This window comes from Salvelinus alpinus, chromosome 6 (genome assembly GCF_045679555.1).
Source record: "Salvelinus alpinus chromosome 6, SLU_Salpinus.1, whole genome shotgun sequence".
NCBI classification, from domain to species: domain Eukaryota; kingdom Metazoa; phylum Chordata; class Actinopteri; order Salmoniformes; family Salmonidae; genus Salvelinus; species Salvelinus alpinus.
This window is the reverse complement of record NC_092091.1, coordinates 22563355-22581398: the sequence shown is the minus strand read 5'-3', so window position 1 is coordinate 22581398 and position 18044 is coordinate 22563355. Positions and strand designations below refer to the sequence as shown.

The 18044-nt window shown below is 43.1% G+C and overlaps 1 protein-coding gene across 2 annotated transcripts in view; it reads right to left on the bottom strand.

Moving 5' to 3' along the window:
* The window catches only part of LOC139578364 (perilipin-3-like), a 61941-nt gene that overhangs the window by 5887 nt on the left and 38010 nt on the right, over positions 1 to 18044 (bottom strand). The gene's annotated exons all lie outside the window — the stretch shown is intronic.

Here is an 18044-nt window from a genome sequence, read left to right as displayed (position 1 = left end):
TTCAACTGACATCAATGCAGTCATGACCTCTCGAAGCTACTGCTCAAGTGCAATTTCGTTGGAATTCAGTATCAAACACTTTCTTTAAAGGATTTTACTTTAAATCTTTTACAAAAGCATTTTCAGCTAATCATTTTAACCCTGAGAAAATAAACATTTATTTTTTTATATCACCTTTATTTAACCAGATAGGCCAGTTGAGAACACGTTCTCATTTACAACTGCAACCTGGCCAAGATACAGCAAAGCAGTGCGACAAAAACAACGGAGTTACACATGGGATAAACAAACGTACAGTCAATAATACAATAGAAAATCTGAATACAGTGTGTGCAAATGGAGTAAGATTAGGAAGGTAAGGCAATATATAGGCCATAGTGGCAAAATAATTACAATTTAGCGTTAACACTGGAGTGATAGATGTGCCAAGTAGAGATACTGGGTGGCAAAAAGGGCCAGCCAACGAGAGCATACAGGTCGCAGTGGTGGGTAGTGTATGGGGCTTTGGTGACAAAACGGATGGCACGGTGACGGACTACATCCAGTTTGCTGAGTAGAGTGTTGAGGCTATTTTGTAAATGACATCGCTGAAGTCGAGGATCGGTAGGATAGTCAGTTTTACGAGGGTATGTTTGGCAGCATGAGTGAAGGAGGCTTTGTTGCGATATAGGAAGCCGATTTCTAGATTTAATTTTGTATTGAAGATGCTTAATGTGAGTCTGGAAGGAGAGTTTACAGTCTAACCAGACACCTAGGTATTTGTAGTTGTCCTCATATTCTAAGTCAGAACCGTCCAGAGTAGTGATGCTAGTCGGGCGGGCGGGTGCGGGCAGCGATCGGTTGAAGAGCATGCATTTAGTTTTACTTGCATTTAAGAGCAGTTGGATGCCACGGAAGGAGTGTTGTGTGACATTGAAGCTCGTCTGGAGGTTCGTTAACAAAGTGTCCAAAGAAGGGACAGAAGTATACAGAATGGTGTCGTCCGTGTAGAGGTGGATCAGAGAATCACCAGCAGCAAGAGCGACATCATTGATATATACAGAGAAAAGAGTCTGCCTGAGAATTGAACCCTGTGGCACCCCCATAGACTGCCAGAGGTCCAGACAACAGGCCCTCAGAGTTCAGGGCGTCAAATCGATCAGAGAAGTAGTTGGTGAACCAGGCGAGGCAGTTATTTGAGAAACCAAGACTATTGAGTCTGCAGATAAGAATGCGGTGATTGACAGAGTCAAAAGCCTTGGCCAGGTAAATGAAGACGGCTGCACAGTACTGTCTTTTATCGATGGTGGTTATGATATCGTTTAGGACCTTGAGCGTGGCTGAGGTGCACCCATGAACAGCTCGGAAACCAGATTGCATAGTGAAGGTACGGTGGGAATTCGAAATGGTCGGTGATCTGTTTAACTTGGCTTTTGAAGATTTTAAAAGGCAGGGCAGGATGGATATAGGTCTATAACAGTTTGGGTCTAGTGTCTCTCCCTTTGAAGAGGGGGATGACCGTGGCAGCTTTCCAATCTTTGGGGATCTCAGACGATACGAAAGCGGTTGAACAGGCTAGTAGTAGGGGTTGCAACAATTTCGGCGGATAATTTTAGAAAGCGAGGGTCCAGGTTGTCTAGCCCAGCTGATTTGTAGGGATCCAGATTTTGCAGCTCTTTCAGAACATCAGCTGTTTGGATTTGGGTGAAGGAGAAGCGGATGGGGGGGGGGGGGGGGCTTGGGCAACTTGCTTCAGGGCATGCAGAGCTGTTTGCCGGGGTAGGGGTAGCCAGGAGGAGAGCATGGCCAGCTGTAGAAACATGCTTATTGAAATTATCGATTATCGTAGATTTATTGGTGGTGACAGTGTTTCCTAGCCTCAGTGCAGTGGGCAGCTGGGAGGAGGTGCTCTTATTCTCCATGGACTTTACAGTGTCCTAAAACGTTTTGGAATTAGTGCTACAGGATGCAAATTTCTGTTTGAAAAAGCTAGCCTTAGCTTTCCTAACTGACTGTTTTGGTTCCTGACTTCCCTGAAAAGTTGCATATCGCGGGGGCTATTCGTTGCTAATGCAGAATGCCACAGGATATTTTTGTGCTGGTTAAGGGCAGTCAAGTCTGGGATGAACCAAGTATTATATCTGTTTTTAGTTCTACATTATTTGTATAGGTCATGCTTATTTAAGATGGCGAGGAAAGCACTTTTTAAAGATCAACCAGGCATCCTCTACTGGTGGGATGAGGTCAATATCCTTCCAGGATACCCGGGCCAGGTCGATTAGAAAGGCCTGCTCGCTAAAGTGTTTTAGGGAGCGTTTGACAGTGATGAGGGGCAATTGTTTGACTGTGGACCCATTATGGACGCAGGCAATGAGGCAGTGATCGCTGAGATCCTGGTTGAAGACAGCAGAGGTGTAGAGGGCAAGTCGGTCAGGATGATATCTAAGGTGCCCATGGTTATGGATTTAGGCTTGTACCTGGTAGGTTCCTTGATAATTTGTGCGATTGAGGGCATCTAGCTTAGATTGTAGGACGGCCGGGGTGTTAAGCATATCCCTGTTTAGGTCACCTAACGGTACGAACTCTGAAGATAGATGGGGGGCAATCAATTCACATATGGTGTCCAGGGCACAGATGGGGGCTGAGGGGGGTCTATAACAAGCAGCAACGGTGAGACTTGTTTCTTGAAAGGTTTTTTTTAAAGTAGAAGCTCGAAGTGTTTGGGCACAGACCTGGATAGTATGACAGAACTATGCAGGCGATCTCTGCAGTAGATTGCAACTCCGCCCCCTTTGGCAGTTCTATCTTGTCGGAAAATGTTGTAGTTGGGGATGGACATTTCTGGATTTTTGGTCGCCTTCCTAAGCCAGGATTCAGACACGGCTAGGACATCAGGGTTGGCGGAGTGTTCTAAAGCAGTGAATAAAACAAAGTTAGGGAGGAGGCTCCTGTTAACGTGCATGAAACCAAGGCTTTTACGGTTACAGAAGTCAACAAATGAGAGTGCATGGGGAATATGAGTGGTGCTGGGGGCTGCAGGGCCTGGGTTAACCTCTATCAGATGAGGAGTAGGGTACGGCTAAAGGCTATAAGAACTGGTCGTCTATTGCGTTCGGAACAGAGTAAAAGGAGCAGATTTCTTTGGCATGGTAGAATAGATTCAAAGCATAATGTACAGACAAGGGTATGGTAGGATGTTAGTGAAGTGGAGGTAAACCTAGGCATTGAGTGACGAGAGAGAGCGTCTCTAGAGGCACCAGTTAAGCCAGATGAGGTCACTGCATGGGTGGGACAAAGGGGCTATCTAAGGCATATTGGGCAGGGCTGGGGACTCTACAGTGAAATAAGACTAACTAACCAAAACAGCAATAGACAAGGCATATTGACATTAGGGAGAGGCATGTGTAGCCGAGTGATCATAGGGTCCAATGAGTAGCAATAGGTGAGTCAGGGAGCCATTCAGCAGTCGCTACTACGTGAGGCGAGCTGGAGACACGATGATTCAGACAGCTAGCGGGCCGGGGAGCGCCGCCTCTGGATGAGCTTTTTCCTGTTTGCTTATGGCCTTATACAGCTCATTGAGTGCAGACTTAGTGCCAGCATCAGTTTGTGGTGGTAAATAGACAGCTGTGAAAATTTATAGGTGAAAACTCTCATGGTAAATTGTGTGGTCTACAGCTTATCATGAGATACTCTACCTCAGGCGAGCAAAACCTCGAGACATACTTAATTTTAGATTACGTGCACCAGCTGTTTACAAATATACACAGACCGCGACCCCTTGTCTTACCGCAGCCAGATGTTATATCTTGCTGATGCAGCGTAAACCACACCAGCTGTATTTTATCCATGTCGTTCAGCCACGACTCGATGAAACATAAGATATATTAGTTTTTAATGGCCAGTTGGTAGGATATTCGTGATCCTTTGGGCGAGGACGAGCTACGGCTGGGTAAATACGTTTTGAACTATCATCCAACTTGGAATTGTAAATCGGGATCTCGGGCCTCTTTCTAGTGCTACGACCTGAGAATCACTGATGTCATCATGATTCAACCCCCCCCCCCCCCGGAGTTCCCAGTTGTCTTGAAAGCACCATAAATCCAGAGAATGCCAGACTTTGATGACAAAGTTTGACAAAATTTGCCCACGAAGGACCGCCGCGCCACCTTCCTGTTCAAGTGAGCACAGCACAACAAGGAGTCAAAAAATATCTGCTGAATAAATGATGTAATATACTAGGGAGATATTTATGCTGTAGCTAAGAAAGTAATACTAAGTGAATGTTGTGTAGTAAGCTGTTAGTAGCCCATGTGACTCACCCTAATAATTTGGTATATTTTCACCTCTTAATTCCACCTACTGTTCTGATTTAGTGGTGCACATGTAGTCTATAACCTGTTTTTGAGAAATATAATAATTGAATATTGTAAGAGCTTTCATTGTCTGCTTATTTGCCCCCGTTTATTTATCCTACGGTTCTGACTTGGTGTACAGGGAGAACACTAAGAACGGCCCATGTACTGAATTCTGTCACTATACATTTCAAAAGTGCTCAACAAATAGTTATTGATTACGTCCGTCCTAGCTCGCTCATTGTCATTCGAAATGACGGATTGCCTCTTATCTGCTTGTCGTCCCCTTATGCCATAGTTTGTACATCTCAATTGTCAGTAGAAACCACATTTGTTTGCAAGTCAGCCATACAAAAAAACAAATTATATTTACACAGGACAAGCCATATCAGCTATGTTTTATTAAAAGTCAGTAATTGAGGCTGAATTGTTTCACTGCCAGAGAAGGCTCCGCTGATAGCCAGGTGTAGCAGTGGTATAGTGCAATTCAGGTATTGTGTTGTGTAGTGGCTTTGCTGGCATGCATTCCACCTTTTTTTGTTTTGCCCCCCCAAGATTTACATGCAAAAATCGCCACTGGTAACAATTAACTCATTAGGATTTGGGGCACCACAAGAACGATTGTTTTAAAGAGTTACCATCTCCCGAATTTAACTCTTAAGGTCTTTACCTATCACATCCATTAAACAGTCAACGTATTAATCATAACCTCATATCATCATTCTGAATAGTCGTAACCTCCTGCATTTGCAAAAATCCCAGCCTTCCTAAAATCTCATCCATATCTTAACAAAAATATGTTCATATTTCATATACAACATTAAGGATGGGGACTTCATGCATGTAGTGTATATACTTTTCAAGGTACAGTATTTCCTTTTAACACTTTTAATTACATTAGTTTTCTATAGCTCACCACTGACCATTCCCAACATTCTTATGTTAGAAATATTGTTCCAGTATTCACTTGAGTGCGTTTGAGTTTCGACAGGAAAAGTATGTTAAAGTATATTCCTTTGGTTAATACTGGAGGGGGGAGAGTCTTCTCCTTTTAATTTACAACAGGGCGTGAGCTGTCAACCCGGCAGCAGCTCCCTCCTTCCCTCATCTGTCGGTGAGAGAATGTCTGGTTACGGTCATTCATTGCCAAGCTGATCTGACCCATTCGGCTCCTCACTGGACAGTCATGACAGTAATATTCTACTGTACTGTAATTTACATTTGCACTATCAAAATTGACCCATCAAATTGTAAATAAAATGTCCATTGTTTCTATCCCATGTGTGATGATTGAAGACATCTTTCATTGATTTCTAAAATAAATGTATTGTTCAGATGTAATTACATTTTGTTGCATTACAACCTGTAATAATTTTTTTTTGGGGGGGGATTTCATGTAACATACACAAAATAGATCAAATTGGTGAAATGAGAAAAATAACTTGTTTAAAAAAATAAACATAAAAGCATATGTATTCTCACCCCCTTTGCTATGAAGCCCCTAAATAAGATCTGGTGCAACCAATTACCTTCAGAAGTCACATAATTAGATTGCACACAGGTGGACTTTAAGTGTCACATGATCTGTGTGTGTATATAATCTCTGTTCTGAAAGGCCCCAGAGTCTGCAACACCATTAAGCAAGGGGCACCATGAAGACCAAGGAGCTCTCCAAACAGGTCAGGGACAAAGTGGGGGAGAAGTACAGATCAGGGTTGGGATTAATAAAAATATCTGAAATTTTTAACATCCCACAGAGCTCCATTATTAAATGGAAAGAATACGGCACCACAACAAACCTGCCAAGAGAGGGCCGCCCACCAAAACTCACGGACCAGGCAAGGAGGGCATTAATCAAAGAGGCCAAAGATAACCCTGAAGGCGCTGCAAAGCTCCACAGCGGTGATTGGAATATCTGTCCATAGGACCACTTTAAGCCGTACACTCCACAGAGCTGGGCTTTATGGAAGAGTGGCCAGAAAAAAAGCTATTGCTTAAAGAAAAAAATAAGCAAACATGTTTGGTGTTCGCCAAAAGGCATTTGGGAGACTCCCCAAACATATGGAAGAAGGGACTCTGGCCAGATGAGACTAAAATGTAGCTTTTTGGCCATCAAGGAAAATGCTATGTCTGGTGCAAACCCAACACCTCTCATCACCCCGAGAACACCATCCCCACAGTGAAGCATGGTGGTGGCATCATGCTGTGAGGATGTTTTTGATTGACAGGGAAACTGGTCAGAATTGAAGGAATGATGGATGGCGCTAAATACAGGGAAATTCTTGAGGGAAACCTGTTTGTCTTCCAGAGATTTGAGACTGGGATGGAGGTTCACCTTCCAGCAGGACAATGACCCTAAGAATACTGCTAAAGCAACACTAGTGGTTTAAGGGGAAACATTTAAATGTCTTGGAATGGCCTAGTCAAAGCCCAGACCTCAGTCCAATTGAGAATCTGTGGTATGACTTAAAGATTGCTGTACACCAGTGGAACCCATCCAACTTGAAAGAGCTGGAGCAGTTTTGCCTTGAAGAATGGACAAAAATCCCAGTGGCTAATGTGCCAAGCTTATAGAGACATACCCCAAGAGACTTGCAGCTGTAATTGCTGAGAAAGGTGGCTCTACAAAATATTGACTTTGGGGGGGATGAATAGTTATGCATGCTCAAGTTCTTTTTTTGTTGTATTTCTTGTTTCACCAAATATTTTGCATCTTCAAAGTGGTAGGCATGTTGTGTAAATCAAATTATACAACCCCCCCCCCCCCCCCCCCCAAAATAAATGTTTTAGTCCAGGTTGTAAGGCAACAAAATAGGAAAAATGCCAAGGGGGGTGAATACTTTCGCAAGCCACTGTAGGTGTACTGTAATCAAATGAAATGAAAGAAACATGACATTTAGCGGCATTAGTTTACATAAAGTCTGTCTTGAGCATTTGGCCATATGTTCTCATTGACATCATTTCAGAAAATCCCTTTTGGCAAGGCGAATCAAAGCCTGTCATACTGTAGGTCTGGATTGATGTCATTGCATGCCTCATCCATGGCCTGGAGGAGGGTGGCACGCTCACGGGAATGGCGATCATACACCTTCCACGTGTGTTGTATTGTAGTGGTCATGTGTGGCTCAGTTATGTAGTAAGAAAATGGCACTAGCAACACCAGAGTGGTGGGTTCGATTCCCTCTGGGGTCACTTACAATGTGTGGACTCACTGTCACTTTGGTTTTAAAGGCCTTCTATGTACAGGCAATTTTATAAAGGTATTACATTACTGTGTTGGCCAATGCAATTTTAGCAAAGCAGTGTGAAACACCCCACCGAAAGACTTCATTTTGGATACATGTTTACTGTATAGGGGATGCATTACACATCTTGTCTATCAGATTTTTGTATTTATTTACTGTGAAGTAAAATCATAAGTCATAATAGTACATTAGTGTATGTATGTGTGTTTATACTTATCAAACATTTTCATTGTGTTCTCAATCTGTGAAATCTCAATAGGTTTACCAAATAGTTAAATGATTATCAATTAAGAGCAGTTGGATTAAGTCAGTTATATGTATTTTAACAAATGAGAAGACAATCATACTAAAAGTAATGAGTATTGCATTGTTAAAAGCTACTACTTAATATGAACATGTATTTCTAGATGAAACACTAAGTTTGGTGAATAACTGATTGTGTGTTGAACCTAGTCAATAGAAAAACCTGCATAGAGTTTCAAAACAAATGCCTTTTTGATGTTCTGTACAAAGCGTGGTGAAAATGTACCATATACTTGTGAAATGCACCAAAGCGAGAAAAATAAACTGTAACCAGAAAGCGCTTTCTCAATAGGTGTTATCGTTGGAAAAGGGTATGTCTTCGGCCTGGCTTTCAGAGCTCAGATTACCAGTCAAATACCATACCAAATACAAGAGTTGGCTGAGTGAAGTAGGCTACCTGATCCCATCTGTATGTGTGCTTTAGCCAACTCTGTGCCATGTGTGGTACTTGTCAAGCCAAACATGAATGTATGGCATCATGACAATAGTCAAAGGAGTTTTCTTAAGACAGATCTGGGACCAGTGCATGGCTACAGAACCTCTTCCTATCCTGTACTTCTGCTTCCCCACAGTGGAGATCCAGTTATCCATTGGTCTGACCAGGGGTGTATTCATTAGTCGGATTCCGTTGCAAAACATTTTTCTACAGAAACCGTTACCGTTTACTCTAGGAACCAAATGAAAGCAAACAGAACCTACCTGAATTTGTCCAATAGAAACTCTTGTTTTCTTTGCTAAATGTTTTCTGTTTTTGAACGGAATCTGACTAATGAATAAACCCCAGGCCTTACTCCAACTAACAACTGATCATGGACAGTTCGAAGCCAGGGTGGAGACGGGCATGTTTGAGCAGGTGGTCGCTTCGCATGAAGTGCATGGCACACAGTGGGCACTGGAACTGTTTCTCGCCCGTGTGAGTCCGCAGATGGCGGATTTGTTCATCAGAACGGGAGAACTTCTTGTCACAGTCGGGCCAGGAGCAGTTGTAGGGCTTCTCACCTGGGATGGGATGAAGAAACAGTTATTATTCACAACCAACACACTTGCTTCTCTGTATGCAACACGGATACCCTCAGTGGTGTAAAGTAACTAAGTAAACATGTATTGAAGTACTACTTCAGTAGTTTTTTTGGGGTATCTGTACTTTACTATTTATATTTTTGATAACTTTTACTCCATTACATTCCTAATGTAATCATGTAAGTTTTACATGTTTCCTGGCACCCAAAAGTATTCATTACATTTAAAATGTTTAGAAGGAAGAAAATGGTCCAATTCATACACTTATCGAGAACATATGGACATCCCTACTGCCTCTGATCTGGCAGACTCACTAAACACAAATGCTTTGTTTGTAAATTATGTCTGAGTGCTGGAGTCTGTCACATTTTAAAAATGGTGCAGTCTGGTTGGCTTATAAGGAATGTGAAATGATTTATAGCATTTAAGTATAGTTTAGCATTTCCTTTTACTTCTGATACTTAAGTATATTTAAAAAATATATATACTTTTCGAATTTTACTCAAGTACTATTTTACTGGGTGACTTTCACTTTTACTTGAATAATTTCCATGCAATCTGCAGTTGAAACAATAAGAAAAAACCCGCCCCTGTTTTGGGTAAAAAGGGATCCCATAGAGCAAGGACCCTACTAACAGATGACTAAACTAGCTGAACTATGCTAGTTTTCATCCTCATTGCCAAACTTCATAATTACTGCACCTTCAACATTAAAACTCTTGCTAGTTATACAATCATGTAACTAAGAAATTTGCTGGAAAGAAACTTTAATTATTTATTGTTTTGTTGAGTTATCATGACTGGTTCAAGATATCTGTCGTAAAACGACGGTGGCGAAGGATATCATTAATACTTACCGCGGACCCAAGTTAAATTTTTAGATCCACCGGCGTCATTGGCGTAGGGTAAACTGGACGTTTCTGATTGGTTTTGTGACAATGAGCAGCCTCTCCCTGCTTGGCTCGATGGGATATGTACTGACACAGCCAGATACAAATGAAGTCTGAAGTTTACATACACCTTAGCCAAATACATTTAAACTCAGCTTTTCACAATTCCTGACATTTAATCCAAGTAAAAGATTCCCTGTTTTAGGTCAGTTAGGATCACCACTTTATTTTAAGAATGTGAAATGTCAGAATAATAGTAGAGAGAATGATTTATTTATTTCATCACATTCCCAGTGGGTCAGAAGTTTACATACTCAATTAGTATTTGGTAGCATTGCCTTTCAATTGTTTAACTAGGGTCAAACGTTTCGATTATCCTTCCACAAGCTTCCCACAATAAGTTGGGTGAATTTTGGCCCATTCCTCCTGACAGAGCTGGTGTAACTGAATCGGGTTTGTAGGCCTCCTTGCTCGCACACGCTTTTTCAGTTCTGCCCACACATTTTCTATAGGATTGAGGTCAGGGCTTTGTGATGGCCACTCCAATACCTTGACTTTGTTGTCCTTAAGCCACTTTGCCACAACTTTGGAAGTATGCTTGGGGTCATTGTCCATTTGGAAGACCCATTTTAGACCAAGCTTTAACTTCCTGACTGATGTCTTGAGATGTTGCTTCAATATATCCACATAATTTTCCAAAAATGATGCCATCTATTTTGTGAAGTGCACCAGTCCCTCCTGCAGCAAAGCACCCCCACAACATGATGCTGCTACCCCCGTGCTTCACGGTTGGGATGGTGTTCTTCGGCTTGCAAGCCTCCCCTTTTTTCCTCCAAACATAACGATGGTCATTATGGCCAAACAGTTCTATTTTTGTTTCATCAGACCAGAGGTTTCTCCAAAAAGTATGATCTTTGTCCCCATGTGGAGTTGCAAACCGTAGTCTGGCTTTTTTATGGCGGTTTTGGAGCAGTGGTTGCTGAGCAGCCTTTCAGGTTATGTCAATATAGGACTCATTTTACTGTGGATATAGATACTTTTGTGCCTATTTCCTCCAGCATCTTCACAAGGTCCTTTGCTGTTGTTCTGGGATTGATTTGCACTTTTCGCACCAAAGTACGTTCATCTTTAGGAGACAGAACGCGTCTCCTTCCTGAGCGGTATGATGGCTGCGTGGTCCCATGGTGTTTATACTTGCGTACTATTTTTTTGTATAGATGAACGTGGTACCTTCAGGCATTTGGAAATTTCTCCCAATGATGAACCAAACTTGTGGAGGTCTACATTTTTTTTTCTGAGGTCTTGGCTGATTTATTTTGATTTTCCCATGATGTCAAGCAAAGAGGCACTGAGTTTGAAGGTAGGCCTTGAAATACATCCACAGGTACACCTCCAATTGACTCAAATGATGTCAATTAGCCTATCAGAAGCTTCTAAAGCCATGACATCATTTTCTGGAATTTTCCAAGCTGTTTAAAAGAAGTCAACTTAGTGTATGTAAACTTCTGACCCACTGGAATTGTGATACAGTGAATTATAAGTGAAATAATCTGTAAACAATTGTTGGATTTTTTTTTGTTGTGTCATGCACAAAGTAGATGTCCTAACCGACTTGCCAAAACTATAGTTAACAAGAAATTTGTGGAGTGGTTGAAAAACAAGTTTTAATGACTCCAACCAAAGTGTATGTAAACTCCTGACTTCAACTGTATGTACACAGTGTTGTAACAAACTTTTTTTAAACTGACTATTGTATTTGTTGATTTTAAATCAGACTTTATTAATATAATTAGTAAGCATGAGTTAATTGACACAAGAAAACTCGAGAAAATAGCAACTCTACAGAGCACAATGAGTACAATTAATGGCTAAATTACATCTGGACAGAAGGGTGTGAGGAGCTCCCCCTCACCACTCTATTGAGGGCTTCCACCATTTTAAAGTAGTCAACTGGTTGGGGATTCCTATTGGTTGGGAGCAATCAGCAAATGAAGAAGAAAATTTGCTACTTTAAAACGGAGATAGCCTTGATGGCACCGCCAATGAGGTCACAGACGCTATAATTGCATAGATCCAAAGATTTGTCCTCTATCTGCCCTCTTATTGGCAAGAATTGTCCCACCTGATCTCGCCTCCTCCCATCTTCGAGGACATGTATTTCCATTGTGAGCAAGGTCACTGGAATATCTTGTCAATATAATATACTGTACATTCTTTGGAGGATGGTAAGCTAAGTGCTAAACTACGCACATACCTGTGCGTGTCCTTATATGCGACTTCAGATGAGATAATTTACCTAAGACCTTGACACAGCTATCAAACATGTCGCTTATTTTTAACAACTGGAGAGTGCGATAGTCCGTGTCACTTACCAGCTGGCATACGCAAATTCTCAGGTCCACCAACGTACAGTGTCACTCTGGAGACGGTAAAATGCATGCACGCCCACTGTATGGGGTAACATAATTACGCATCTGACATGGGCTGCAAGAACAGAGTGGGATGTTTCTCAACTTCAATTTGAAACCTACTAGCTGCGTGTTTAAATTAACATGGATGCATGGGTGACAGTGGATGTGATCGTGCTGCTACAGTGAGTCACTCTGCTCCAATTTCCTATTGTGCTGTACACTGCAGCCTGACAGAAGGGGAGTGTTGTTGCATCTGCCTTAATCCCAGTGTCAATACATAAGAGCATTTGTGTGAGAGAGACTGAGCTCATTTATGCAGCCCATTGAGGAAGAGTTGGGAGACACTTGTGTGTTTGGGGTGGAGGTGGAGCAGGGCTTACGATCCATCTGGCAGTGCTACATCCCCCTACTCATCTTCCTGCTCTAAATCAAATCAAATCAAATTTTATTTGTCACATACACATGGTTAGCAGATGTTAATGCGAGTGTAGCGAAATGCTTGTGCTTCTAGTTCCGACAATGCAGTAATAACCAACAAGTAATCTAACCTAACAATTCCACAACTACTACCTTATACACACAAGTGTAAAGGGATAAAGAATATGTACATAAAGATATATGAATGAGTGATGGTACAGAACGGCATAGGCAAGATGCAGTAGATGGTATAGTGTACAGTCTATACATATGAGATGAGTAATGTAGGGTATGTAAACATAAAGTGGCATAGTTTAAAGTGGCTAGTGATACATGTATTACATAAAGATGGCAAGATGCAGTAGATGATATAGAGTACAGTATATACATATACATATGAGATGAGTAATGTAGGGTATGTAAACATTATATTAAGTGGCATTGTTTAAAGTGGCTAGTGATACATATTTTCCATCAATTCCCATTATTAAAGTGGCTGGAGTTGAGTCAGTATGTTGGCAGCCTGATGGCCTTGAGATAGAAGCTGTTTTTCAGTCTCTCGGTCCCTGCTTTGATGCACCTGTACTGACCTCGCCTTCTGGATGATAGCGGGGTGAACAGGCAGTGGCTCGGGTGGTTGTTGTCCTTGATGATCTTTATGGCCTTCCTGTGACATCGGGTGGTGTAGGTGTCCTGGAGGGCAGGTAGTTTGCCCCCGGTGATGCGTTGTGCAGACCTCACTACCCTCTGGAGAGCCTTACGGTTGTGGGCGGAGCAGTTGCCGTACCAGGCGGTGATACAGCCCGACAGGATGCTCTCGATTGTGCATCTGTAGAAGTTTGTGAGTGCTTTTGGTGACAAGCCAAATTTCTTCAGCCTCCTGAGGTTGAAGAGGCGCTGCTGCGCCTTCTTCACAACGCTGTCTGTGTGGGTGGACCAATTCAGTTAGTCCGTGATGTGTACACCGAGGAACTTAAAACTTTCCACCTTCTCCACTAATGTCCCGTCGATGTGGATAGGGGGGTGCTCCCTCTGCTGTTTCCTGAAGTCCACAATCATCTCCTTTGTTTTGTTGACGTTGAGTGTGAGGTTATTTTCCTGACACCACACTCCGAGGGCCCTCACCTCCTCCCTGTAGGCTGTCTCGTCGTTGTTGGTAATCAAGCCTACCACTGTAGTGTCGTCCTCAAACTTGATGATTGCGTGCATGGCCACGCAGTCGTGGGTGAACAGGGAGTACAGGAGAGGGCTCAGAACGCACCCTTGTGGGGCCCCAGTGTTGAGGATCAGCGGGGTGGAGATGTTGTTACCTCACCACCTGGGTGCGGCCCGTCAGGAAGTCCAGGACCCAGTTGCACAGGGCGGGGTCGAGACCCAGGGTCTCGAGCTTGATGACGAGTTTGGAGGGTACTATGGTGTTAAATGCTGAGCTGTAGTCGATGAACAGCATTCTCACATAGGTATTCCTCTTGTCCAGATGGGTTAGGGCAGTGTGGTTGCGATTGCGTCGTCTGTGGATCTATTGGGTCGGTAAGCAAATTGGAGTGGGTCTAGGGTGTCAGGTAGGGTGGAGGTGATATGGTCCTTGACTAGTCTCTCAAAGCACTTCATGATGACGGAAGTGAGTGCTACGGGGCGGTAGTCGTTTAGCTCAGTTACCTTAGCTTTCTTGGGAACAGGAACAATGGTGGCCCTCTTGAAGCATGTGGGAACAGCAGACTGGGATAAGGATTGATTGAATATGTCCTTAAACACACCAGCCAGCTGGTCTGCGCATGCTCTGAGGACGCGGCTGGGAATGCAGCCTTGCGAGGGTTAACATGTTTAAATGTTTTACTCACCTCGGCTGCAGTGAAGGAAGAGCCCGCAGGTTTTGGTAGCGGGCCGTGTCAGTGGCACTGTATTGTCCTCAAAGCGAGCAAAAAAGTTATTTAGTCTGTCTGGGAGCAAGACATCCTGGTCCGCGACGGGGCTGGTTTTCTTTTTGTAATCCGTGATTGACTGTAGACCCTGCCACATACCTCTGCTCTATGAAGAGAGGTTGGTGAGACTAACATTTGTATAATGAAAACAGACCAATCATTTGAATATTTTTGTCATAGATAATAGCTAAGCACATCTGTTGAGCTCCCCAATTACCATTCCCTCTTCTCTGGTCAAATCAAATCAAATGTTATTTGTCACATGCGCGGAATACAACAGGTGTAGACATTACTGTGAAATACTTACTTACAAGCCTTTAACCAACAATGCAGTTCAAGAAAGAGTTAATCAAATATTTACTAAATAAACTAAAGTGAAAAAAAGTTACTTAACAATAATGAGGCTATATAGAGGTGGTACCGGTACCGAGCTAATGTGCGGGGGTACAGGTTCGTCAAAGTAATTTGTGAAGTGACTATGCATAGATAATAAACTGCGAGTAGCAGCGGTGGGGGGGGGTCAATGTAAATAGTCCGCGTGGCCATTTGATTAATTGTTCAGCAGTCTTATGGCTTGGGGTAGAAGCTGTTAAAGAGCCTTTTGGTCTTGGACTTGGGGCTCCGGTACCACTTACCGTGGGGTAGCAAAGAGAACAGTCTATGTCTTGGGTGACTTGAGTCTTTGACCATTTTTTGGGCCTTCCTCTGCCTAGTAATGCAACCGGTCAGGGTGCTCTCAATGGTGCAGTTGTATAACTTTTTGAGGATCTCGGGACCTATGCCAAATCTTTTCAGTCTCCTGAGGGGGAAAGGTGTTGTCGTGCCCTCTTCACGACTTTCTTGGTGTGTGATAAAAGAGTTTATAAGGTTTAAATATAAATGATTAAATAATTCTACCCGGAAACTTAACCATTAGGGATTAGAGGTTATGTAGCATGGATAAGGAGTAATTAAAAGTATTAAACGTCAGTCCAACTAGGTTAGACTGGGAGAGAGAGAAATGTGTGTATGCTTAAGAAAACACCTAGAAACAATTAAACTATGGTTGAACGACCCTGCTATAACTCTGGGAAGATAAGATAGGACAGGGACCACGCCACCAGTTTTCCTTTATCTGGGGGGGACTGGAACTGTTAGCTAGGTAGTGAGAAACTGTGGTGAGAATTGTAGAGAAGAAGATAGCTCTCCTAATGTTAGTGTGTATGTATGTGCGTAGGATATCTAATGTTTGTGTGGAAGTATGTGCGCAGCTATAAAATGGATCTTTGTATTCTTGACTTTAGAGCGCTCTTGTGAATAAACATTTGACTATTGTAGACTGGGCCTCTGTCTGTTTTCATGTCAACCAGTATCTTACAAATTCTGGGTTGCAGACTGAGTAGTTAATTGAAGTTCAGTTTATGAACATTGAGAACATAATTCTCTTAACAGTGTGTTTGAACCATAATAGTTTGTTGGTGATGTGGTCACCAAGGAAATTGACACTCTCGACCCGCTCCACTTCAGCCCTGTCGATGTTAATGGGGGCCTGTTCGGCCCTCCTTTTCCTATAGTCCACGATCCGCTCCTTTGTCTTGCTCACATTGAGGGAGAATTTGTTGTCCTGGCACCACACTGCCAGGTCTCTTACCTTCTCCCTATAGGCTGTCTCATCGTTGTCTGTGATCAGGCCTACCACTGTTATGTTGTCAGCAAACTTAATGATGGTGTTGGTGTTGTGCTTGGCCACACAGTCGTAGTTGAACAGGGAGTACAGGAGGGGACAAAGCACGCACCCCTGAGGGGCCCCAGTGTTGAGGATCAGCGTGGCAGATGTGTTGTTGCGTACTCTTACTACCTGGGGGTGGTCCGTCAGGAAGTCCAGGATCCAGTTGCAGAGGGAGGTGTTTAGTCCCAGGGTCCTTAGCTTAGTGATGAGCTATGGTGTTGAATGCTGATCTGTAGTCAATGAACAGCATTCTCACATAGGTGTTCCTTTTGTCCAGGTGGGAAAGTGCAGTGTGGAGTGCGATTGAGATTGCGTCATCTGTGGATCTGTTGGAGCGGTATGCGAATTGGGTTGGAGGGTGTACGGCATGATGGTGTTGATGTGAGCCATGACCAGCCTTTCAAAGCACTTCATGGGTACCGATGTGAGTGCGGTAATCATTTAGGCAGGTTACCTTCACTTTCTTGGGCACAGGGACTATGGTGGTCTGTTTGAAACATGTATGTATTACAGACTCGGTCAGGGAGAGGTTGAAAATGTCAGTGAAGACACTTTCAAGTTTTTTCCGTGCATGCTTTGAGTACACGTCCTGGTAATCCGTCTGGCCTAGTGGCTTTGTGAATGTTGACCTGTTTAAAGGCTACGGAGAGCGTGATCGCAGTCATCCGGAACAGGCGGTGCTCTCATGCATGCTTCAGTGTTGCTTGCCTCGAAGCGAGCATAACAGGCATTTCGCTCGTCTGGTAGGCTCGCGACACTAGGCAGCTCGCGGCTGGGTTTTACTTTGTAGTCCGTAATATCTTTCATACCCTGCCACATCCGACGAGCGTCAGAGTCGGTGTAGTAGGATTTAATCTTAGTCATATATTGAAGCTTTGCCTGTTTGATGTCATAGCGGGATTTCATATAAGTGTCCAAATTAGTGTCCCGCTCTTTGCAGATGTTGCTTGTAATCCATGGCTTCTGTTTGGGAAATGTACATATGGTCACTGTGGGGACTACGTCGTCGATGCGCTTGTTGGTGAAACGATATACTCCTCAATGCCATTGGATGAATCCAGGGAACATATTCCAGTCGTTGCTAGCAAAACAGTCCTGTAGCATAGCATCCGCATCATCTGACCACTTCCGTATTGAGCGAGTCAGTGGTACTTCCTGCTTTAGTTTTTGCTTGTTAGCAGGAATCAGGAGGATAGAATTATGGTCAGATTTGCAAAATGGAGGGCGAGGGAGATCTATGTATGCGTCTGTGTATGGAGTAAAGGTGGTCTAGATTTTTTTCTTTCTCTGGTTGCACATGTGACATGCTGGTAGAAATTAGGTTAAAACGGATTTAATTTGCCTGCATTAAAGTCCCCGGCCACTAGGAGCGCCGCTTCTGGATGAGCATTTTCTTGTTCGCTAATGGCTCGTTAAGTGCGGTCTTAGTGCCAGCATCGGTCTGTGGTGGTAATTAGACGGCTACGAATAATACAGATGAGAACTCTATTGGTAGATAGTCTGGTCTACAGCTTATCATGAGGTATTCTACCTCAAGCGAAGCAATAACTCAAGACTTCTTTAATATTAGACATCGCGCACCAGCAGATATTGACAAATAGACACACACCCCCACCCCTCGTCTTACCAGACATAGCTGCTCTGTCCTGCTGATGCATGGAGAAGCCAGCCAGCTCTATATGACCTGTGTCGTCGTTCAACCACATCTCGGTGAAACATTAGATATTAATCAAATCAAATTTATTTATATAGCCCTTCGTACATCAGCTGATATCTCAAAGTGCTGTACAGAAA